Source organism: Macaca fascicularis, chromosome 5, assembly GCF_037993035.2.
Source record: "Macaca fascicularis isolate 582-1 chromosome 5, T2T-MFA8v1.1".
Classification (NCBI taxonomy): Eukaryota; Metazoa; Chordata; class Mammalia; order Primates; family Cercopithecidae; genus Macaca; species Macaca fascicularis.
Genome location: NC_088379.1, coordinates 192,287,859 through 192,314,736, shown reverse-complemented (window position 1 = coordinate 192,314,736; position 26,878 = coordinate 192,287,859). Strand labels below are relative to the sequence as shown.

The following is a 26,878-nucleotide window of genomic DNA, read 5'->3' as shown; positions in this document are numbered from 1 at the left end:
ATATTAGATTTGTTTATAATATTTTATTAAAATTAGCTTTAACATTAATCAAATGCCATTCAAAGGAAAATTTTTTTAAAAATACGTAATATTGAGAGATAAAATATTTTGTTTACTTTTTGAGTAAATTGCAGAGAGAAAAGACAGTGGGTAGAGACAGATTTCGTTGGCCTCATGCTGTCTTTATTAGGTCTTATTGTTTGGGAAACAGAGTCTCTTCTCTATCAAAATGTAAATGTTTTTGATTTTTCACTTTGGCTAAATGAATGACTATTTTGTAGTGACTTGTGATCCTATTTTGTGATATTAAGTGTCTTAAAACTTTGATATTTGGTAAACTTCCTAGGAGTAAAATTTCAAGTTCTGAATTCAGTCTTTTTGTCCTCAAACTAACTTTTCCAGATATTAGGTTCCCTGACGTGCAAGAGAGACATAACAGGCTTATTCATTATGTTAGAATTATGCAGGAAGCATTGTCAAATCTGAGGTGGTGTTTAGCTTCCTTTGGGTTGTATTTATATAAATGTAGTGATAATATGTGTTCCAGGATTGTATGAGATTCTTAAAATTCTGATATTTTAAAATGTATGTTGTCAGTAATAATCATAATTATTAAGTTGTTGTATGCCACAGAAATGACCAAATTTTCTTGTCAACTGTGTCTTTAACTATGGGTATCTCAAGACTTTTTGTTATCCACAATTGTTGTTTTGCTTTGATCCTTCTCAAAAAGTGACTTACAATCAGCCACAGTCCAAACATTGCTTCTTTGGAAGAGTTCATAAAAAGGACTCTTGAATGGAAGTTTCAGTAACTTTGGAGATTGTGTCTTTGGATTAGAGAGAAAACTTCTAGGCGCCTAATTGAAAGGCTGATGTGTTCATCAAGACTGCCACTAACCCAATATGAAGCAGAGCAGGAGCTGATTGCATAGACTCAACTAATAATGACCGAAATAATCTTTTATGATTTTTATGTTTGAAATATTGCTGTTTCTTTTTGTTTTGTTTTTCAGAGTCTGAAGAGTTTTTTCCTTTGGAGATATTTACAGGCTTTAAGTATGCTTTAAGTGTACTGAATAGAGTACACTTTTAAAAACAGAATTTGAAGCCTATTTTTCTCTCTGCTCAATTTCTCCATAATTTGTAAACTATTTGTGAATATTCTTAACTCATGGCAATGTGTTTGTTTGCATAACAACATGTTTTCTTTTATAAAGGAAACCCCTTCCCCAGTTGGAGGAACTGGTTATTTCCCAGGGCTTTGACTGAAATGAACTTGTGAGAGGTTCCAGCAAAGCCAATCCAGGAATGCCTATGTAGACAATGATCTTGTTGCATTTCGTGTAATCAGGCTAGTACATGGGACTGAAGCCTATTTTGCAGGTAGATTGGTCCTGCGGTGATTTTGAAACCATCCCCAACAGTCCCATTTTGGATAAACATAGAAATGGACCCTTCTGCTGTTAAAGCTTGAGCCTTGGCCGGGCGCGGTGGCTCAAGCCTGTAATCCCAGCACTTTGGGAGGCCGAGACGGGCGGATCACGAGGTCAGGAGATCGAGACCATCCTGGCTAACATGGTGAAACCCCGTCTCTACTAAAAAAATACAAAAAAACTAGCCGGGCGAGGTGGCGGGCGCCTGTAGTCCCAGCTACTCGGGAGGCTGAGGCAGGAGAATGGCGTAAACCTGGGAGGCGGAGCTTGCAGTGAGCCGAGATCCGGCCACTGCACTCCAGCCTGGGCAACAGAGCAAGACTCTGTCTCAAAAAAAAAAAACAACAACAACAACAAAAAAGCTTGAGCCTTACATTGGTTTTATCTGAGTTCCTTCCTCAAGAAATTACCTTCAGGCCTCTTACAAAAAGCATCAAAGAACTGAACCCAGATCACCGCACCAGATGCGGGACTCTTCATTCACCAGGATGGCTTCCTTGACTCTTTGGAGTTCCTGTTTTCTTACACATTGTTACATTTCTTGTCTGCTGTATAAACCCCTGGTTTTAGTCAGTCAGGAAGATGGATTTGAGTTTCAGCTGGCATCTCCTCAGCTGCAGCACCAAATTAAAGCCTTCTCCCTTGGCAACACTGTTGTCTCAGTGATTGGCTTTCTGTGTGGGAGCAGCAGGACCCAGACCAAATCCCTGGTGTTTCACTAACAATTTGTCTCTGGTGGTTGTCGGGGGCTCGAGAGAGAAATACTGTGTTTCAGAACAAAACTCTAAAATGAGATTAACCTTTGATTCCTGGGTGGCTATGTGGTCACCCATGGTGTGGAGTTGCCCATGACACCCCTTCACAGCAGGAGGCAGCCAGAAAGATCAACAACCAGATTCCCCATGATTGAGGAATTGGTAAATAGAAAGGGGGGCCTGAAACTGATCCAGGAGTCCCAGAGACAATCATTTTTGGATAAACACAGAAATTGATCCTTCTGGTTTTTTTGTTTGTTTTTGTTTTTTGACAGAGTCTCACTCTATTGTCCAGGCTGGAGTGCAATGGCACAATCTCAGCTCACTGCAACCTCCGCCTCCCAGGTTTAAGCGATTCTCCTGCATCAGCCCCCTGAGTAACTGGGATTACAGGCGCCACCACCATGCCTGGCTACTTTTTGTATTTTTAGTAGAGACGGGTTTCACCATGTTGGCCAGGCTGGTCTTAACTCCTACCTTCTGATCCGCCTGCCTCGGACTCCCAAAGTGCTGGTAGTACAGGCATGAGCCACCGCGTCTGGCCGTGAGCCACTGCAACCAGCCAATCCTTCTGGTCTTCAAGCTTGAAACTGACATTTGTTTTATCTGAGTTCCTTCCTTAGAAAATGACCTTCAGACCTCTCAAAAAAAGTATCAAAGAACTGAAACTCACTAGATCATCACATCCAGACAGTGAGATGCCAGACCCCTCATTCATCATGATGGCTTCCTTGCCCCTCCCTAGTTCTTGTTTTCTTACACATTGTTACAATCCTTTCCTGCTATATAAACTCCTAGTTTCAGTAAGTCCCAGAGACAGATTTGAGACTGAGTTCCCATCTCTTGGCCTGTAGCACCTGATTAAAGCTTCTTCCTTGGCAATACTCATCACCCTGGTCGTTGGTCTTCCGTGTCGAGAGCAGCAGGACCTGAACCAAACCGCTGGTGTTTCGGTAACAATATGACAAAAATCTCATCTAAAGAATGGTTTTCTTTATGGTCATCCTTTCCTTCACTTTCCGATTCTTCTTGGAAGCCTTGTTAAATAAAAACAATAAAGATTTGGGGATGAGAATGCATAAGAGAAAGTTTTTTCTTAGTAGGATTCATGAAATGGAGGAAGGACAAAAATACCACAAAGGAAGGAAGGTTTCCAAAAGAAGTTGCCCTTTCATTTGTGTTTCATTTCCCTTCCCAGATTTAGCTTGTGCCACATACAATTTAAAGGTGCTCCTTTGCCAGTGTAATGATTAGACCTGTTACTTTGCATCCTCTCTGAATAAATAGCAGTTGTTAGAAAAAGACTAACTCAAAAGCTGTAGGGCAGACCCTAGTTCTATCTTATTCACAAATGCTCTGCACTAATTGTGCTAACAGAAAGTTGCAAGAATCCTATTAAATATGTATTTTTACCCTATATTTTTATGTATTTATTCACAAAATGGAAACTAAAACTGTGCAAGAATCCTATTAAATACGTATTTTTACCCTATATTTTTATGTATTTATTCACAAAATGGAAACTAAAACTGTGCATACAACAGCAAAAGCAGTATTTTGGTGCTGACTATTGCTTCCTAGACTTTAAAAATTTTCTACTGTAATAATTTTCAGTAGATTAAAATATCATCATCTATGACAGCTACACAGTTTTATATTTAATTTGTTTTTAAGCAACCAGAAATGAGTATTAAAGTTTTGGGGTTTTTTTTCAATTATAAAAATAAGGCAATGACACGATCGACCTAGTTAGCAATATTTCCCCACAGTTAGGTTTTTTTTTTTTTTTCCTTTTTAAATCATATGTCTTAAAATTGCTGACTTTGGAACAGTAGGGGAACATGTGAATTAGAATGTTTTATAAAAATTTCACAAAATGTTAGCATTAAAGTCATAGTTACATGTTTGTAATTCATTCAAAAAGTAGTGTTTTCTGCTTGTACCCACAGAAGTCATCTCTCACTAATAAATAATCGTTACAGTTTTCAAAGAACTTTCAGCTTCGTTTCACTGAGATTTAAAGAGGTGACTTGTTCAAAGTTACCTAAAAAGTAGGATGTGGAGCCCACACTTACCTATGATTTTATACCTCATGTTCTAAAAAAATAGTGTACAAGCTCCATAACCTTGCAAAACCTCTCTATTCTTGTGATTTTCTCTCAAATTTTTATAAATTGAGGTTATGCCACATACACAGTGAGATTTTCCTCAGTGTTATAGATGACACGTTTGGTCTTTCCAACTAAATCGGCACTTCATTACAGGTCAAGATCTCATGTGCAGGCTGTTACTTTAGCATCTCTCTTCTCTACCCCAGAGCCCTTAACGTCTTCAAGCTTATCGTCGGCTCAATAATATTTGGTGACTGAATATAAAGAAATGAATCATCATTCATGCAAGTTATAGCATTTCAAAGTTCAAGCTAATTTGAAGTTTCTTTGATTTAGTACACAGGACTTAATGTGTGTGGGTATGTATTTCTAAATCATCAAGGATCTTGTAACAATAAATGGTATTGAGTTTTCAGAATGTATGAGAGTCTGATCTAAGGAGGGCTTTCAGAATTTTGTTGAATTGTCATCTCTACTGAGGCTTAAATTAATGCTTTCTCTTCCCATTCACTAAAGTTCCTAAATCTGCTTCTTAAAAAATAAATTTATGTTTTTCTGCTCCGAATGTTGAAAGGCTTCCAAAAGGTCCTAAAAGCACAGTATTTCATATCCTGGAGTTTCAATGAACTTTTTTTTTTTTCTTAATAGCTCCGTGAAACTGGAGAATAATTACCTTTTCAGTTAATGTTGAACTGATGGCATTTTTAAACAAGAAGCTGGCAGCAAATATTATGTCAAGCTATAGTGCATTGAAGAGTGGTTTGGCCACTTTGCAACTCACCTCTGAAATATCAGACTTCCTTTGTCGAGCCAAGGACAGCATTAAGAAATCACACCGCAGAGGTGGAGGGGATGCTGGGATATTTTGCTCCAGGCATAGAGTCTGTTTCTCTGCACACTACTACGTGAGCCTGACTTTCCAATCCTTTTTACAACCTGGCAGTTCTTTTGCAAAGACCCTAAGTTCCATTTTCTCACAGGCTAACAAATATGTAGATATAAATAGGTTAACGTTAATAAGCCATTTAAATGCTTTAATGTTTCTTTGGTTTGTTTAAAAATTGGGGCAAATTCAGGGTCTTTTCCCATACCTTTTGCAATGCCTCAAGAAGACAAGAAGGTAGTATTTTCCAGCAGTAACTCAGTGCGTGCTATACTGATAACTGAAATAAACTGTAGCAGAGCCAACCCTTTCACTTAAACATAACAGATATGTCAATCAATCAGGACACTTCTGAAAATATACTTTCTTGTGAGCAAACCTCTGTATTCCACACTTTGAAAGATATTAAGTAAAGATGAAATAATTGAGGTTATAACAACTCAATTATATAAATATAAATAACTATATTTAATGTAGAGTGGAAAGTATTAAACTTCATAATAGATGTACAGATAAAAGGCTCTGTATGTGGAAAAGAAAAAGACGGCTTCCTCTTTGAGGGGGTTAGTAGATGGTGAGGGAGGGGTGAGGACAGAGCCAGAAGGCCTGGTTCAGAATTGGTTTTGACATGGCTAGAGCAGTTTCTCCCAGAGACAGACACACAGGAGACAAACTGTGCAAAGAGAGAGAGAGAAAGATCAACTGAAAGTCATAAATCTAGCGTTAGTGATCAAGATTGGGGTCACAGAGTTGGGAGATCAGAGCTGGGAAGATCAAAATGAGACCTGAGAGGATTAGAATTAGAATAATTTGGAAACAAGTAAAGACAGGTCCACAACCACAAACACTGAAAACAGTTCTCGGGACATTGGACTTGAGGTACTTGGTTTGGGCCATCTTGTTAACTGGACAGGAGGATCATGTGGAGAAGATGTTATGCGCATAATGAAAGGTTATGCCCAATTCTGCTCGTACTGATGGCTCTGTGTGTGTGTGTGTGTGTGTGTGTGTGTGTGTGTGTGTGTGTATGTGTGTGTGTGTATCTGTGTGAAGAAGGATTGTGTCATTTGTGCTACAGTTTATGTTTGGAATAAAGTTTTATGTGATCCAGAAAACAGTTCACAAATGAATACATCATTCTGAATCTAAAAATCACATTAAGTCCTACATTACCTATACTGTTAAGGTTCAGGTTATCAACTGGATAACACAATTTCTTAATCTCATCTTTAACTGCATAAATGCGATTTTAGTGGACACAGATTCTCTAAATATATGAAAGATATAAAGGAGGCAACTGGATAATTGATGTGCTTAGACCTTGGTTCTGTTATCTTCCTGGTAAGAACTTTATTGAGGTCTGTTTTACACATCACGAAAGTTCAGCCCTTGCAGGTATACAATTCAATGACTGTTTTGTAACTCTGTGGCATGGTGGAAATATCGCCATAAATCGATCTCAGAGCATTTTTCCATGCCCCATCTAAAATCCCTACTGCCTATTTACAGTTAATCCTTTTTCACACTTTAATCCCCAGGCAACTACTAATCTAGTATTGATCATTAAAAGTGGAATCCACAGTCTGTGGTCTCTTGTGTCTGCCTTCTTTCACTTAGGGCAATGTTTCTGAGGTTCCTCTGTGATGTAGCAGGTACCGGCACCTCATTCCTTCTTATTAGCCAATGCGATTTCACCGTATGAATATACCATATTTGTATCCATTCACCAGCTGAGGGGTGGTCAGGTTGTTCTCAGGTCCTGGCTTTTAGGAATAATGCTGCTGTAAACATTGACGTGCAAGTCTTTATGTAGATATATGCTTCTTTTCTCTTGGATAGATACTTAGGAGTGGAATTGCTTGGTGATATGGTAGTTTTATGTACAACATTTTGAGGAAATGCCAAATTATTTTCCAAAGGGGCTGAAATGGCTCTATTTTCTTGATGATGATGAAGATAATATCTGCTACTAGTATTTTTATGTGATGTGGGCTAAGATTAATTTAAAAATTACATATATCTATAACATTTTCCATTCAATTCTCACAAAAATTCCTTGTGGAAATCACCAATATTATTATTCCCATATATGTGTGTGTGTGTGTGTGTGTGTGTGTGTGTGTGTGTGTATATATATATATATATATATATATATATATATGGTACTTTCACTAAGTTTATGATTTCAGTTGCTCCCCAGATTGGGAGTCTGCTATTTAACAAAAATGCCTCATACGTTTAGGGAAAAGACACCGTGTGATCTAAAATAAAACAGGGAAGTATCAATATTTGCAGGTATTAGCAAGCTGGGCAATTTTTGAACAATTCTAAAGTCATGGATGGATGAATTGAATTAGATGAGTGAAGAGGCACATACCTGCCTTGGGTGACCGATTTATTCAAGAAATGTAGTGCATTTTAGAAGATGGGGAATCAGCCTGACACCCGAGAAGTATCTGTGGTTGCTACTGTTCTAAGCTAATTGTAACTCAAACTTGGCACACATCAGCTCAGTAGAATGAGTGGATGAATTCTTTGAGGTCAGAGACTGGTCCTGTTTATTGTTGTATCACAGGTGACTAGATCAAAAGAAGGACACAATGTGTATTTGGTTGATTATATGTGGCCTCAAATGAATAGGCACTTTCCAGGCATGGTCTTAGCAGTGCCAGAGTTACATCATGGTGAGTCCAAATCAAACAGAAAGTAGCAGCAACCCTGAGAATCCAGACTACAGGACTGATGCTTTATAATTGTTTCAACTCTAAATTCATTCCAGCAAAGTGGCCTCACCTTTGTGCTTTAAATTAGCCATTATGAGTTTTTGTCTCAAGGCTAAACTAAATCTCTGCGAGTACTTTTATTGCATGCAGTCACATATATTTCTTCTTGTAGAAAAACCTAAGTTAAAGATAACTCAGCAATGTGCAGCATAGACTGCCACATGCTTCTGTTGAGAGGTAAGGAAGAAGGAAGAGAACATCCTACCTGTGTGTGTTGTGTTAAATGAAACAAAGGACCATCTGGATAAAGTCATTGTTTTTTCATGCCAGTTAAGATTTAGGCTTAGATCCTCATATCTTCTCTTATATTAATCTTTTTAATATTAAGGAGCTTTAACTTGATAAATACTTAATAATTTTCTCTCTTTTTCTAATTGACTTTGAATGAGGACAGATAAACAATGGCAGATAATTAGGGCCAAAATTTATTATGACATTGATTTATTTCATGATTAAAGCTATAAGAAATGTTGGAAAGACAGCGCATATATATCTCTAAATATGGACATACATAGGTTTTACATATAAATGGGTATATATATACACATATACATACATATATATGAGACACACACACGCATATACACACACACACACATACACATATATATATATATAGAGAGAGAGAAAGAATGTAAAAAAATGCAACCAGGAAAAAATGCTGGGAAAATTATACGAAAATGCTAACAGAAGGTGTTAGGGTCTTGCAATTGGGAACATCTCTCTTTTTTTTTCTTCAACTTTTATTTTAATTTCAAGGGTACAGCTGTAGGATGTGCAGGTTTTTTACATGGGTAAACATGTGTCATGGTGGTTTGCTGCACAGATCATCCCATCTCCTAGATATTAAGCCCAGCATCCATCAGCTATTCTTCCTGATGCTCTCCCTCTCCCTGCACCCCTCCACAGGCCCCAGTGTGTGTCCTTCCCCCCAGTGTGTCCATGTGTTCTCATCATTCAGCTCCCACTTATGACTGACTGCATGTGGTGTTTGGTTTTCTGTTCCTACATTAGTTTGCTGAGGATAATGCTTCCAACTCCATCCATGCCCCTGCAAAGGACACAACCTCATTCTTTTGTATGGCTGCATAGTATTCCATGGTGTATATGTACCACATTTTCTTTATCTTGTCTACCACTGATAGACATTCAGGTTGATTCCATGTCTTTGCTATTGTGAATAGTCCTGCAATGAACATACATGTGCATGTATCTTTATAATAGAATGATTGACATCCATTTGAGTATATATCCAGTGATAGAATTGCTGAGTCAAATGGTATTTCTGCCTCCAGGTCTTTGAGGAATCACCACACTGTCTTCCACAACGGTTGAAATATTTGCACTCCCATTTACAGTGTAAAGGCATCCCTTTTTCTCCACAACCTTGCCAGAATCTGTTGGTTTTTGACTTTTTAATAATAATGCCTCTCATTCTGACTGGTGTGAGATGTTATCTCATTGTGGTTTTTCTCTAATGATCAGTGATGTTGAGCTTTTTTTTCATATGTTTGTGGGCTGCATGTACGCCTTCTATTGAGAAGTGACTGTTCACGTCCCTTGCCCACTTTTTAATGGGGTTATTTTATTTTTTCTTGTAAAGTTGTTTAAATTCCTTGTAGACTCTCGATATTAGACCTTTGTCAGATGGATAGATTGCAAAAATTTTCTCCCATTCTGTAGGTTGTCTCTTCACTCTGATGACAGTTTCTTTTGCTGTGCAAAAACTAAACTAAACTAAAACTAAACTAAAAAGCTGTGCAGAAGCTTTTTAGTTTAATTAGATCCCGTTTGTCAATTTTTGGTTTTGTTGCAACTGCTTTTGGTATTTCTTCATGAAGTCTTTGCCCATGCCTATGTCCTGAAAGATATTGCCTAGATTTTATTCTAGGGTTTTTATTGTTTGGGTTTTACATTTAAGTCTTTAATTAATCTTGAGTTAATTTTTGTGTGTGTTGTAAGGAAGGGGTCCAGTTTCGATTTTCTGCATATGGCTAGCCAGCTCTCCCAGCACCTATGTAGGGAGCCCTTTCCCCATTGCTCTTTTCGTCAGGTTTGTCAGAGATCAGATGGTTGTAGATGTGCAGTCTTATCTCTGAGTTATCTGTTCTTTTCCAGTGGTTTGTGTGCCTAAGAACATCTTCTCTTTTCTGTTTTACAGTTTCTGTGTGTGGTTACATCAAATAAAGCAATCAATAATGATGAAATTAATTATTAACCCCTAGGCTAAAAAGAAATCTTTGGAGTCTAGCGGTGCAATCGTAGCTCACTGAAACCCTGGCCTCCAGCAAGCCTTCCATCTTGGTCTTCCAAAGTGCTTGAATGAATTACAGGCATGAGCCACTGTGCCTGGCTCTTTTTTTTTTTTTTTTTTTTTAGTTGTAAGTAGCTTTCATTGATTGTTAAGCATGTGCCATATAGGAGGCATCCATACATCATATCATTTAATTCTATTACTATTTTCATGGCACAGATATTACTATTACTTTCATTTTAAGGAGTAGGAAATTGCGACTTATATAATTAATTGTGCTAAGTCAGGTTAAGTAAAGAGTTAAGTATATCATTGAGTAAAACTCCAATTCTGACTGATTCTTAATCAGGGCATAACCTCTTAGCTATCGTTGAGGGCTCGAAATGCGAACCTCAAATAGGAACTAAGGACTAAGTAATAAACTCGAGGCCTCATAAGTTTAGTGTCTTGGGGAAAAATGTATTCTTTCTAGATTTTGGTTTTCATAAACAGAATTTTCATATGTCTAACTGAGTTTTCACTTGTAATCAGAATATTTAGCAACATGAAGTCAGCTTCGTGGGATTGGAAGTCAGAGAAGGCAAAAGTTTTTAGCAATTTTCCTCATGACTAATTTTAATTTTCTACCCCACCCAATTCTAAACTGCTATTGCATTCTTGCCTGACCTCAGAGATCACTCTGATTTCTTGGGGACAAAATTTGCTGGCTATATTTAGTATTCCTGGGCAATTGTCCATCTTCCAAGGAGGAGAGTTTTGGGAAATGTGCACCCTCTGTACACAAGGAAACAGGAGGACCCTTTCCTGCTCTGCGAATTGTAGGGCGAAGTGCTCCCATAGCCCTAATTCAAGGGCAGTGACAGCCAGATCATATGGAACCTTTCCAGTGGAACCTTCGCAGAGTGCGTGGGTGGCGTCTTCTTTCTCTTTCCTTGGGGCCATCTGACTCACCATGTATGATTGGCCATCCTCTAAGAACAACTCTGAAGGACAGCAACAGCCTTTGTCAGACAGCAAAGAGGTTTCTCTAGCCAATGTGTTTGGCCTGGAGATGAGCCCCAAACCGTTTTACATTAGAACAGTTGAATTTGTCTTAAAAAATTGTTTGTACTGACTGTTTGGAATTTGAACGGCAGGGGTAGATGAATCTTGCTGGTGGCTGTCAAGTATGACAGTGTTAATCTGAGTTAGACGGTTAAACAGGGAGCATAATTCAGGGAAAAAACTTACTTTCACATGAAATGTTAGTACTTTCCATCTTGGTGAGGGTTTCCTGCTCATTCCTTTTGAATTGACCTGAGATGTTTGCTTTGGTTTTAAAACGAAAACAAAAATAAAGAGAAGAAGCCCATATAATGTCTTCAACTATCTTATTACATAGTAGACTAGCTAAGTGTGCTAATGGAATTAAATAAAGAATGGTGCAACTTGCATGCTGTTTAAAACCATTTATAGCCCACAGGCACCAGGATATGTTCAGCGTTGTCTAATTTAGAAAAATGAAGAGCCGAGTTGGGAGGAATAATGACCATCAGATCACAGTGTAGAATTGTGTGGTGAGTAAAAGCACAGCCTGTCTTTCTCTCATGGGCCACACGCAGTCTTCTCCTTGGATTGTCAGAATTTCACCAAGTAAAAGGCACTCACCACCTCAATCTCCAAATTCATATTCCCTGTTTCGACTGCCCCAACCATGTGCAATTTGTAACCATTTACCCAATAATAAATAAATGATCTTATTGTGATGAAACAAATGGCCTTTAATCATGGGATTTTCATTGTATCTTTAATGAACATTGATTACCATCGTGATTATAATGATTGTGATCTGTTACAATAGATTTACAAGTAAACAGTGCTACACCTGCAAGCAGCCAGGGAAGATTTGAAATCAATCCAGCAACAAAAGTTATCTTTTTAACCTTCCATGTTCTCAGCTGCTATTTGTTTTGAAAGGTATTTGAAATGAACATTAAACATGTCACAAAACTTGCTTTTTGTGCTCAATAATTTATTTCTTGTTAGAACAGTCTTTCAGGCTAATTAAGATGAATTGTTTGTAATTAACAGAAACCTGGCATTCATAGATTGGCTTGAAGTCTGAATTTTAAATGACTAAAAGAATAGGAACCTTGAAATTAGAAAATGATTACTCATTCTGTAATTTGCTGCCCAAGCGAGTACCTGTTCATGATGTAGATTACCACAAATATTGAGCTGCTGTTGTCTCAAGCAACACCAATATTGAAAAGCAAATCTTAAGGGTTAAAAAAATAAGTCTTTAAAAAAGATCACAGATTCAAGTTGAGTACATCTTGAACAATTAGAACATTTCTCTGAAACTGATTAGTTGACTTCTTCCAGATATATGTTTCTTTCCTTTTCCATTCTTTCAGATTTTCTTCATTTCTTTAGTTTCTAGACTAATGACATTTTAGATGGGAAAGAATGTCAGCTGATTCAACTTGGTGATCTGGGTTAAATAACATATTTTTCCTCTACTATAAAGACATAGGGTTGAGCTAAATGGTCCTTTAAGGCCCCTTACAGCCCCTAAATGGAAAACGTTCAGCACTTTTTCTTCATTCTTCTGTGTTCTCTTTGTACTCTGAGTAATTGCTTGGGCCAGGTTTGCTATCTATGGAGATCCAACCCAGTGGTTCAGAGACCATTAACATTCAGATTCCTTGGCCACGTCCCGGGTCCTCAGGGTTAATAGGTCCAAGGCAGCCTTAGGAATCAGCGTGTTGAGAGCCCACTTGTCTTGATTCTGGGGTATTCTGTGGACCCATCCCTATGGACCAAACAGTTTGCTTAGTTTTATGTAATAACACACCATCAACAGCTGGCCTTGTGTTGAGCATCATCTATTATAAGCAAATAAAATCTAGCAAATATCATAAAAGGCAATTTTTAAAGAATTCTATTTAGTGAAGATGTCTATTTTTCTTACAGTTTTTTATAAAGGAGCATAAAGAGCGAAGATACTGAAACAATGAATAAAGGTTCAGTTCTAACTATCAAAAAAAGTCATTTATCAGTCTCTGTCTGGAGAAAAGTATGGTTCAAGATCAAAGATTGTATGTGGCCTGGCCAAGTTTAAGTGGAAAAAGCTGATGAATTTATCGTTATAGGTGATGAATGTATAGTTAGTTTAAGCCATCACAAATGAGAGGGAACACTGTTTACATCTTATCATAGGATGTTCTAAAGGGTTTCAGGTATCTGGAGTTGAGCTTCTTGGGTTGACTCGAGTGGGCAGAATTCTGGCTGGTAGGGAGAGCTGAGTGATCTCATTGACAGGAACCCAGGGCCCACAATGGCCTTCTGTGCCTTGTCCATGCAGACTATCCCTTGTCCATGTGGCCACCTTGTGTGCTGGTCTGTCCATCACTGTTTTATATAGGAAATCCAGTACCATCCACTTTCCTTGTCTTGCAGACTTTTACTGATGATCTAAGGAAGGGTGATGTCCTGCATACTCCTCTGACTTCTTTATCCATATCTCCACTATATTTTATCTCACACTTTTATTTATTTATTTTTTTGAGACAGAGTCTCGTTCTACCGCCCAGGCTGGAGTGCAATGGTGTGATCTCAGCTCCCTGCAACCTCCGCCTCCTGGGTTCAAGTGATTATCCCACCTCAGCCTCCTGAGCAGCTGGGATTACAGATGCCCACCACCATGCCCAGCTAATTTTTGTATTTTTTTAGAGAGGGGGTTTCACCATATTGGCCAAGTTGGTCTTGAACTCCTGACCTCAGGTGATCTGCCCACTTCAGCCTCCCAAAGTGTTGGGATTAAAAGCCTGAGCCACTGTGCCCAGACACTCTCACCTTTTAAAAAATCTTTATAGTAGAAATTACTCCCTTGTTTCAGAAAGGATAGTCTTAGACACAGGACTTCTAACCACGATGTTTTCTAGGTAATTAACGGTGCTGCCTGAAAAAAATCTCTGGGCCGGGGGCAGTGGCTCACACCTGTAATCCCAGCACTTTGGGAGGCCGAGGGGGTCAGATCATGAGGTCAGGAAATCAAGACCACGGTGAAACCCCGTCCATACTAAAAAATACAAAAAATTAGCCGGGCGAGGTGGCGGGTACCTGTGGTCCCAGCTACTAGGGAGGCTGAGGCAGGAGAATGGCGGGAACCCGGGAGGCAGAGCTTGCAGTGAGCTGAGATCCGGCCACTGCACTCCAGCCTGGGCCACAGAGCGAGACTCCGTCTCAAAAAAAAAAAAAAAGAAAAGAAAAAAATTCTGATGAATCTCTGTCCTCCACCCACGGGGCCCTGGACATGTGAATATAAATAGTTTGGAATGCTGCTTTATTAATAGTTTTAATTCTAATGCTTCTCAAACCCTTTAATGAGCTACTACATATTGTGTATCTCCATGCATGGAGAGAGGGAGAAGTGTCATGAGTTACATTAAACAGATGGAATCTTTGTTTCATAGAACCTTTAATGACATCTTGCATAATATCAGGATCTCATGGAGCACAGTTTTAGAGGATTCCTCTTGAGAAAGAGAAAGAGAAAGAGAAATTTTTCCTTATGTGCTTTGAGCGAATGCAAAATTGTGAAGAAAGAGGAGGTGCAGCCTGACCTGGGAGGCTGCACCAGAGTTTCAGGCAAAGGAATGGAGTGTGGCCAGAAAGTAAAAGGGGACATTTTTGCACATGTACTTTGAAATGCACAATTTTCTTATCAGGATCCTTTTACATAGTGATTCCTAACCTCTTTGAATATGAGAGTCCCTCTTTCCAACAAAATTTTGAGTTTCCCCTTATGATTAAATAATTACACTTTTGCTGTGTTTTTACTGAGATACTATATCGTGATGAAAAGCTACTGTGATAAAACAGCAATGAAATATCACTACACACTTATTAAGATGGCTAACATCTACAACACAGACAACATCAAACGCTGCCGAGGAGCAGCAGGAACTCGCTTTCATCGCTGGTGGGAAAGCAACACACTATGGCCACTTTGGAGGACACTTTGGCAGTTTCTTTAAAAATTAAGCATCCTCTTACCATAGGATTCAGCAATTGCACTTTTTGATAGTTACCCAAATGCGTTAAAAACTTACATCCGCACGAAAACCATCACGTGGTGCCTACAGCAGCTTTATTCAGAATTGCCCAAACTTGGATGCAAGCAAGATGCCCTTCAGCAGGACATGGACTCGCATTCCTCAACGAAAGGAACCGAACTGTCAAGGATAACAAACATGGAGGATCCTGAATAAATATTACTGAGTGAAAGAGGCCACTCTGGAAAGGCTGCATACTGTGTGATTGCAACTACATGATCTTCTGAAAAAAGCAGAAAAGAGATCAGTGAATGCCTTGAATTGGGGTGGAAGGGAGGGATGAGGAGACAGAACACAGAAGATGTTTAGGGCAATGAAAATTGCTGGATGATACTAAAATGGTGGGTACATATCTTCATACATTTGTCAAAACCCGTAGAATGTACACCACCACCAATGAACCTTACTATATACCACAGACACTTTGGGTAATAATGGTGTGTACAAGTAGGTTCGTGGATTCTAACAAATGTTCTGCTCTGGTTCAGGACGTTGGTAGTGGGGGAAGCTGTGCATGTGTGGAGGGGGAGGGTATATATATACTCTCTGCACTTGCTCTAAAACTGCTCTAAAAATAAAGTCTACTACATTTTAAATCATTAAAAATGCACTTAGCCTATGACTCAGCAGTCACATTCTTGGGCACTTACCTGAGAGAAAGAAAATCTTCTGTACACACACACACACACACACACAGACACACACACACAGACACACACACACAGACACACACACACACACACACTACTATGACTTTAACAATCCATCTGAGTTAATTTGTAGTCTGTTACTCAGAATAGCAGCTTGTGATTCATTTGCAAATAGTGCTTGGTGCGATTGTAGGTTGGGGGAACCCTTAAGGGGTGGTGTTAGGGACCAGCAGATTGGGATCATTGCCTTGTAGTTAAATGGCCTCTACTTTCAAGCTTTGGAGAGTCTACCACCAAAGTCTGTCTCTTGCATAGATGAGTTTCATGCTATATACACATTTTGAGTTGCTATACACATCTGCTACTTGCATATTAATATTTTCAGCCAAACCTATTAATGTGGGAGAATGATCATTGAAACTCAGCATAAACATCAGCCCCAAGCATGTATCAAACACCTTCCCTGGACACCCTGTTTTCAAAACTGAGGCTGTGAAGTCTGAGCCAAGACTTCTTCTTGTGGCCTAAGTTATACGTATGCGATACACAACAGTAAAACACTACATCGAGCAAGTTCTTTTTCATGACCCAATACGTTTTTTGAAATGTTTTATTGAGACGTGTTTTGGTGTGGGATTTATATTTTTTATTCATATTCAGACTTATATCTGCTTAATCATATGGTAAGCAGTTAATGTATGCAGCGTGCATGTATCACTCCCCTTATACTTGTAATAAAAATACCCCTTTTGGAGCACCTGCGATGTGCTGGGAAGTTGTGTTTGTGGTTTACGTACATTCATAACAATCTCGCAATAACCCTGAAAGACAGCTGTTGTACCATTTTACAGAGGTTAAGAAATATGATGATAATGACGGAGTTCATAAGTGGCAGAACTAAATTGTGCTTTAAACCCAAGCATATCCAATGTTTAAATGATGGTGGTGGTGATGATGTTAAGATTAATTTTCATAGTTTTAGATAAGGACTGTTTTTTTCACAAATGTTTGCTTACTATTATACCTAGTGGTTAAGAGCCCAGGCTGTAGACCAAACTATCAGAGTTAAAATCTTATTTACAGAATTTATGTGCTGTGTAATCTTGGGCAAGCTATTGACTTTTTTTGTGTTTTTATTTCCCCATTTAAAAATGGGGACAATATTATACTTACAGAAATGCTGTAAGACTCAAATGATGTGAAGATGTTTAGAAGAGTCCCTGGCACATAGTAAGCACTTAATCTATATTAACTATTATAATTATTGTTAAAGACTTTTAAAAATTTAGGTGGCATTCCTGCAACATTTTTATTTTAGAGTGTTTATGAGTTTTCTGTGTCATTGGCCACTGCTTGAGATTCTGATTGCTCAATATTTTCCATTCGGTGCGAAACTCCCCGGAACTGGCAGGTCCCTGCCCTTAACTGGTTTGATTGGGTTCATCCCTGAACACCTCTAATCAGCACCTTCAGACTGCCATCCAGCCGCCATCTCCCTAATTGCAGAAATGGCACACATTCAGAAGATGCTTGAAATGAAGGCTATGGAGCCAAAATTTTTATTTTTGAAAATTTTATGGAGTATGAGCTACATAGCATCGTTTTATTGCAAAAACATGAGATTATTCTCATCTGCTTCTTTATAATGTGGATACCCGGATAATTTGGTGTCAACGTTGATGAGAACTCAAAGTATTTTGAAGCGGATTTAGAAGTTGTATTTATGAGTCCTAATATTCTATAAGAAAAATGCTTTAATGCCTCATAGTTGCTATGTTAGGCTATGTACAGTGGCTTGGAATTACATTAGTTGTAGAACCATCAACTATGTTGATATGAGAGACTTTTCTCCCAAGAGGAAGACTGAAAACAGCATATGAACCAGTTAATCAGAATGAGCTGCTGTTTGTGGCGTGCCCTGACGTTCATTCACTAGTGTTGATATGGTTATGTTCAGCACGTCACATGCAAAGTGCAGGTGCTCATTTGTGGCAGAGTCTAGTACACAAACCTTTTCCTTCACTGATCTTTTAAGATCAAAATGTACATTTCTAAAACTGTGTTTTCAAACCATGACTGTATTCTGGGTTTATGTTTTTCTTTGATCTTAAAAGCACCTTTTTGTTTTTCTAACAGTGACATGAGAACATACAACAATGTTTCAGCTCCAACTCTGTATTCAAGAAGGATCAATTTTACACAGTTTAGGTTTAATGTGACTGAAGTAAAGAGAAGTTTATGAAGTATATTTCATTTTATGTCCGGCCATTAGTAGCAATATGTAGGAGAGAAATTAGGATCTTGGAAGTTACACATCAGAATACTGTTTTAAAATTAACTTGCACTTGAAAGAATAGAAACGTTCCCAGCACTTTGGGAGGCCGAGACGGGCGGATCACAAGGTCAGGAGATCGAGACCATCCTGGCTAACACGGTGAAACCCCGTCTCTACTAAAAAATGCAAAAAAACTAGCCGGGCGAGGTGGCGGGCGCCTGTAGTCCCAGCTACTCGGGAGGCTGAGGCAGGAGAATGGCGTAAACCTGGGAGGCGGAGCTTGCAGTGAGCTGAGATCCGGCCACTGCACCCCGGCCTGGGCGACAGAGCAAGACTCCGTCTCAAAAAAAAAAAAAAAAAAAAAAAAAAAAAAAAAAAAAAAAAAGAATAGAAACGTACAAAGAATTTGGAGAACACCGTTCACTATAGATTCCAGATACTTAGGTAAACAGGTGCCATAAACAGGCCTTAGCGTTTTCATCTCCTTTGTACGGCACAAAACAAATATGCCATAGGATATGTGTTTAACGGGGAAAACAATATGAAAGAAGATAATTCTTAAACAGAAGAACACTCCACAAAACTCATCCAGTGAGGACCATCAGGAGATGCAGACAAAAACGCTTCCCTCTCTGCTCCCAGACCCCCTGAGGCGAGGCTTACATGAGAAAAGGAATGTGCATCTCATTAAAAATTGTAGTCTCGAAAATGTCGTAAATCTTTCATTTCCCACTCCAGAATGTAGTCCTCCTGCAGCCTGACAGAAACAGAGAAGGAAGCAAGACTGTTTTTCCATCTTTTTCCTAAGTTAATTGAGAGTCTGCTGTAGCTCTGAAGTGGTTTTATTCTTACAAAGAAAGAAAATGACGGCAAGTGTGTTTTAAGATGTAATAGATGTTTCTTCAATGTAATGAACATAATGCACTTGGGAATAGTATCACCGCAAAATGAAAATTTTAACTCTTGCATTTTAAACTAACATAGTCAGATGAGCATGGCTGGGAAATGTGAATTTACATAAATATTCTCGTAGTACCTACATCATTTGTGGAAACTTTTGAATACAGTAATTGAGTAATTTAGATAGAGTGTATTTCTATTCCATCAAACTCTAAGTTGGCTAAATATGAAATACAGAAGTGTGACAAAATGGAATGGTGGTTTGACTTATGACAGAGTAGATGGAAATCATCAGTAATAAATGCATCTTATGACAGCAAAATACTGCAAGACAATTGGCATAAAATACTGGGTAATAAATTCAGTAAATTATAGTTTGTCTCTTGGAAGTTAGTTGATGACTCAATCGGGTAATTAATGCTCATTCTAAGGTTGTCCTCCAAATGAACGAAGTCACGAAGGAAATAGACTAAAGGGTCCTGAAGAAAGCATTCAGTTGCTTTATCCACCTTTCCTCAATTTCTCTAGGGTGTCTATAGTGTTGCCAATTAGGCCTGCAAAGGAAACAAACACATGTGGGTTCCAATCGGAGGAGTCAGAAGTCACTAATGACGCGGAAAAGCACATTCCAAGTTTTGGCAATGCCGTAGAAGTTGGTAATTATACTACACTGCAGGTAGAAACATATGTTTTTTAAAAGTCCAAAATGATGAATGAACTATTTGAGATCAGGCTGCAAAGCTCTTTATTATCTTTTTGCCACTGTATAAATATGGAAGTTGAAAACGTTAAGTATTCAGAAACTTTCGTAGTAATTTAGCAGCATAATTTTGTTTATTGATTCCAATAATTAAATATTGGGGTCAGCATTTTGTATGTCTGTTTTTTAATTTCATTTTTATAACAACTCAGTTTGTATTTTGTTTAACAGGGTATTGATTCTGCAACAAACTGGGAAGAAACCTGGCGATTCACCATAGATAGCTGAGAAGCCTAAGTCTGAATTCCCGCTAAATGGCAGCAGACTAAATAGAGCGGCAGTCAGTGAACTGCATGTAGCCCATGAACAAAATCCCATCCACCACCTGTGTTTTTTTTAATGGCCCACAGATGAGTCTGTCTTTACAGATGAATGTTTGCAACTGATTTGACAAGAGGGAACACTCACTTTGAACCCCAACTAAGCAAAATATTATCACCTCTCCCCTCAAAAAAAGTTTTGGTTCTTCTCATTAGTAAATTTGTATTATGATAAAATCATAGTCAATTTTTATCATATTCTAAATTTTGACAATACAATATAAATCATGGGATTTTTTCCCCTTGTTACATATGTACATATATAATGCCCTCAATTGTTCCTCATGACCTACAAAGCCCTGAATATTTACTGTCTGGCCCTTTACAGAAAGAAACTGTCAACTGCCAGAACAGAAAACTATTTTCCAACTCTTAACAGTTCTTACAAGTGCAAAAATAGGTATATTTCCCAAGCTCACACAAGAAACGTTTTACATGTATACATAGTAATATCATTTAAATGTTTACAGATACTTTTCTAAGATAATCTAAAGTAATGTTTTCTAGTTTTATAATTTAGATATTTTACTCATGTATTTAAGCACACATCTTTATCACAAAATAATACAATTCACCCTGTGTATCCATGGAGGACTGGTTCCAGGACACCTAGGGACACCAAAATCCTGGGATGCTCAAGTCCCTGATACAGAAAATGGTGTAGTATTTGCATATAACCCATGCACATCCTTTTTATACTTTAAATTCTCTCTAGATTACTTACAATACCTAACACGATGTAAATGCTATGTAAATAGTTGTTATGCTGTGTCGTTTAGGAAATAACAAGAAGGAAAAACGTCGGTCCGTGTTCAGTACAGATGCAATTGTTTTTCCCTCTGAGTATTTTCTCTCCACAGTTGATTGAATCCGCGGATGTGGAGCCCACAGATACAGAGGGCTGACTACATGCAAATTGTTTTTTAAAAGATAGAGAAGGGTATGAAATAAAAGCTAATCGAGTCCCCTCAATCCCTTTTGAAACCAAATCCAACTCTTCCGAGAGAACTTGTAGTAATTTCTCTTTTAAATTCTGCTGGTGTTCCCTACCGTAATTGTAAATAACATACTTATCAGCTTTAGGTGCTAACTGTTGATTCTCTTCTACATAAAAGGAGGGATTTAGCTTGACAGTCCCTCTTCTTAAATTCAGGAAAGTTATTTTAGTTCTTCAGTTAATATTATAGTACCTTTAAATAATGTACATCAATGGTTTTCTTTTTTTTTTTTTTGACAATTTTAAACATCACTTGAAGCTTCCATTTAAGAGACCTATTCTCTACACATATCTTACATACTTCTTTCTCTCATCTTATGTAAACTATACCTTTATATTTACATAGGCAAGACTGATAACATTTTCATTCAGATCCATAAATTGTTACATTTTTGTTGTGTCTTTAAGCCATCTTAACATTTGAAAATGAATATATCACTTTTTTTTCCTCCATATCTCTGGTACAGTAATTGCTTCAAGGATAGGGTTGCAATTCAAGTTAGTCCAGTGAGACTGAATTCCAGGACTTACGTTTTAATTATTGGAGAAGAGAGGCTTTTCAAGCTGTCACAGGTCTGTCCTTCAAAAACCTGTATTAGATATTTTTTGTACCATCTGGATCTAGCCTCCATTTCTCTTACAGTTAGTTTCATATTATCTCTTTGCATTTTTATTTTGTATTCTGTGAAATGTCCAGTACTGTTGTTTTTTTTTTTTTTAAATTTTTTTTTCAAGCTGACTAGTGTGGAATTCAGCTTCATGGGTAGTTACCTGACAACCTTATTTTAATTTCCAAGAGTTGATTCCTAGTCTCTGATGAGTCTTTCCTCATTGCAGCCTCTATAACTATTTTATGGTAATGTGTGTTCTCACATCTTTTACGAAATTAAAATTGTTTAAAGTTCTTCATTTCTCACTTTGAATCAGCGGTCCTCACTGCAGTGTTGTTTCTCTTTCATAGTCTTAGTGTTCCACAAATGTTGGATGTCCTTGGACTTGGATAGTGGGGGGTGTCTCCTGGGGTTCCCTCTCCCATCTTCCCAGGTCCTGGAGCATCATAGATAGGATTTGCAGAGCAGGAGTAGAGGCCATGTGGGGAAAGGGAAGGGAAGATGATCCTTTACAAAGTGAAGGCTCTTTGGAAGCATCCACAAGTCAGAGGGCTTTTGCTGAAACAGTGGAAACAAAGAAATTGCTCACTTTGATGTCATCTAGACCATTGATCCCCAAACTTTTTGTCACCAGGGACCAGTTTTGTGAAAGACAATTTTTCCATGAATGGGGTGGAGGATGGTTTCAGGGTGGAGGATGGTTTCAGGATGAAACTGTTTCACTTCAGATCATCAGGCATTAGATTCTCATAAGCAGCACACAACCTAGGTCCCTCGCATGCACAGTTCACAATGGGGCTCATGCTCCTATGAGAATGTAATTCCACCTCCCATCTGACAGGAGGCAGAGTTCAGGCGGGAATGCCCCCTTGTTCCTGCTCACCTGCTGCTGTGTGTACTGGTTTGCCAACCAGGGAGTTGACGACCCTTGACCTCGAAAATGGCCTCCATTTGGATGCACTTCAACTGGGAGAAGGTGTGGGTGTCATGCTTCATGGACATCTCCCAGTGGGCCTAGCTAGTGACAGCCAGACAGGCTTCTAGAGAGACTCTGCTCTGAACAGGATGGCAGGTTGAGGCACAGTGGAATAGCTGGGCTGCACTGATCATCTTTATGTACTCACAGCATAGGGACACTGATTGCTTCAGATAGGCTGATCCAAACTATGGAGAGGCTCGATTTACTCATCCCATATGCAAAATGACACTTCTCCATACAAAAGGAAGCCAGATACACCCAGATTAACTGCAGGCACTTCAGAACCCTTGAAGTCCTGTGGGCACACTGTTCTGGCCATCTTACTGGGAAGGAGGTCGGCCTGAGGTCCATTAGGATCCCTCAGTGGAGCAGCTTTCATAGTCTTTTACTTATGAAATATTTTGACACATTTCCCTAACTTGCAACTTGGTGGGGATTTCCCATGCTCATTCAAGCCAAAGCACATTTATACAATTCAGAGACCGTGGCAAGTCATGTCAATTTGGAGACGTTAGCAATGACAGATGAAAGGTAAATAAGAACAGTTCCGAAGATTTATATGCCGCCATAGTGTTTACTTAATTTTCTGGAAATTAATCTGAGAATGTTATACTGGCATGCATTTTTAACATCTGTCATTATTTTGACCCTAGGAAGGCATTTAGTACTAATTTTATATACCTTATCATTCTCAGTCTGCAGTCAAGGCTACCTCAGCAGAATGCTAATTCTTTCCAAAACCTATTTTAGTCATTGATGTAATGTTGCTACAAAATACTATATTAAGAGGAACAAAATGGGTAATTCTATTACCAATGAAATATTTAAATAAATACATAAATGCATTAATATAATGCTAATAACATTTTTGGTTTTTGAGACGGAGCCTCACTCTGTCACAAGGCTGGAGTGCAATTGTGCAATCTCGACTCATTACAATCTCTGCCTCCTGGGTTCAAGTGATTCCCTGCCTCAGCCTTCCAAGTGTCCGGGACTACAGGGCCCACAACCATGCCTGACTAATTTTTTGTATTTTAGTAGAGACGGGGTTTCACCATGTTGGCCAGGATGGTCTCGATTTGCTGACCTCGTGATCCACCCGCCTCGGCCTCCCAAAGTGCTGGGATTACAGGCCTGTGCTACTGCACTCAACCACTAATAACAATTTTTTAAATGTTAGATGAAAAATAATGGCTCTGAAGTTCATCACAACTGGCCCGATGAAGGTCCTGAAATCATTCTTACATGCCAGAGAGCAAGAATCTGTAGTAGAGATGACTAATTTTTATAAATAAAACATTATGGATCTCAATGTACACAGTTAAGCACTTTTTATTAAAACCAACACTAGAAAGGAATAATATCTTCAAACAATATATACAGTATCTAAAATGAAGTTGAAGAGAAGTTGAATAGGCCATTCATTGTGTTTACTGTTCTCCCTCTTACCCCATATTTTTTAAAAGATAGGATTTTTAGTTGAAGTCTCAAATACTTACAGTGTAGACACCATGCATAATTAAATGAACCTTGGTTTGAAAATGCATGGACAGGCTGGGCGTGGTGGCTCACACCTGTAATCCCAGCACTTTGGGAGGCCAAGGTGGGCGGATCACCTGAGGTCAGGAGTTTGAGACCAGCCTAGCCAACATGGTGAAACCCCGTCTCTACTAAAAATACAAAAAATTAGCTAGGCATGGTGGTGTGCACCTGTAGTCTCAGCTACTCAGGAGGCTGGGCACAAGAATCGCTTGAACTCGGGAGGCAGAGATTGCAGTGAGCCAAGATCACTCCACTGCACTCCAGCCTGGGTTCCAGAATGAGGCTCTGTCTCAATTAAAAGAAAGAAAGAAAAAGAAAAAGAAAAGAAAAACATGGACAAATGTGCAGCTCACCAAAAATGTATTTTATGCCTCTCACTTAATATGTGAAATCTGATACACTCACGATGTCTCATCTTCTTTCACATCTCTAGCAGCTGTCCAGATTCAAAATACCCTCTTTTTCATCATTTGTGTGATGCCTAAAATCTCTTTAATCGCTTAAAATTTTTCTTGTAAATCCAGTTATTGTTGTGCACTATTTATGACACTAATTAGACCAGACAACGTACTATGGCCTAGTATTTTAAATTATGCACGCATGTTGTCTTCTGGGATTGAATGACTTACTTTCATGACAGTATAATTGTTACAATCTAAGTCTGAAAGGAAAGGGAATGTTCTAATGACTATTTTCATTTTTTTTTTTTTGACAGACTGTCAAATCATTAGGAACCGGCCTGATGACTCTAAGTACATAGCAATTGAGTATCATATGAATGCTTTCATTTTAAACATGGAATTTGTTTGCTTATATTATGAAATTTATATAGACAATGAAAAAAAAAACAAAATCAAGACAATTTCCTGCATTTATGAGACTCTTTAAATTAAATGAATATCTTTATTTTGTAATATATACAACCAAATAAAATTTAGAAATGATATATTCATGATGTGATATGATCTTAAATTCCACTAGAGTTACATGATAATATTATAGAAATTATGGCTTCTTCAATGAGCATTTAAAAATCAATGAACGCTTTCATTTATCTTATATTTTTGCTTTTTTGGTTCTTAAAAATTCATTTAGGTATTATGCTCACTTGTTTATTTATTTTCAACTTTCATTTTAGATTAAGGGTGTTACATATGCAGGCTTGTTATATGGGTATATTGTGTGATGCTGAGGTTTGAGGTGCAGATGATTCTATCACCTACATATTGAGCCTAGTACCCGAAAGTTAGTGTTTCAACCCTTCCCTCCCCCTGTCCCCTCTATTAGTCCCCAGCGTCTATTGTTACCATCTTTTTTTTTTTTTTTTTTTTTTTGAGACGGAGTCTTGCTCTGTCGCCCAGGCTGGAGTGCAATGGCGCGATCTCAGCTCACTGCAAGCTCCGCCTCCTGGGTTCACGCCATTCTCCTGCCTCAGCCTCCCCAGTAGCTGGGACTACAGGCGCCCGCCACCAGGCCGGGCTAAATTTTTGCATTTTTAGTAGAGACGGGATTTCACCGTGTTAGCCAGGATGGTCTCAATCTTCTGACCTCGTGATCCGCCTGCCTCGGCCTCCCAAAGTGCTGGGATTACAGATGTGAGCCACCGCACCTGACCTATTGTTACCGTCTTTATTTCCTTGAGTTCCCAATGTTTGGCTTTCACTTATAAATGAGAACATGTAGTATTTGGTTTTCTTTTCCTGCATTAATTTAATTCAGATAATGGCCTCCAGCTGCATCCATGTTGCTGCAAAGGGCACAATTCCATTAGTTCTTATGGCTGTGTAGTATTTCACAGGGTATATGTGCTGTATTTTCTTTATTCAATCCACCGTTGATTGGCGTGTCTCCAATTCCATGGTTGATTCCATGTCTCTGGTATAAATGGTGACTCAATTAACATGTAGATGTATGTGACTTTTTGGTAGAATAGTTTACTTTCCCTTGGGTATAAACCCAGTTAATGGTATTTCTGGGTCAAATAGTGGACCTGTTTTCAGTTCTTTGAGAAGTCTCCAAACTGCTTTTCACAGTAACTGAGCTAGGTTGCATTTCTACCAACCATTTATAAGTGTTCCCCTTTCTCTGTAGCTTAGCCAGTATCTGTAATTATTTAATTTTTTTTTTTTTATTATGCTTTCAGTTCTGGGGCACATGTGCAGACTGTGCAGCTTTGTTACATAGGTATACATGTGCCATGGTGGTTTGCTGCACCATCAACCCGTCATCTACATTAGGTATTTCTCCTAATGCTCTACCTCCCCTAGTCCCCACCCCCCAATAGGCCTCGGTGTGTGATGTTCTCCTCCCTGTGTCCATGTGTTCTCATTCTTCAACTCCCACTTATGAGTGAGAACATGCGGTGTTTGGTTTTCTGTTCCTGTGTTAGTTTGCTGACAATGATAGTTTCTAGCTTCATCCATGTCCCTGCAAAGGACATGAACTCATCCTTTTTTGTGGCTGCATAGTATTCCATAGTATATATGCACCACATTTTCTTTATCCAGCCTATCACTGATGGGCA

General features: G+C 38.6%; 1 long non-coding RNA gene across 1 annotated transcript in view; it reads left to right on the top strand.

Annotated features, from left to right (window-relative positions):
• Nucleotides 1-20,402, top strand: part of LOC135970835 (uncharacterized) — a 143,504-nt gene extending 123,102 nt beyond the window's left edge. The window contains exon 3 of the long non-coding RNA XR_010586688.1: nucleotides 20,077-20,402. This is a non-coding gene — a long non-coding RNA (uncharacterized lncRNA). The remainder of the gene's footprint in view (nucleotides 1-20,076) is intronic.
• The last annotated feature ends 6,476 nt before the right edge of the window (nucleotides 20,403-26,878 follow it).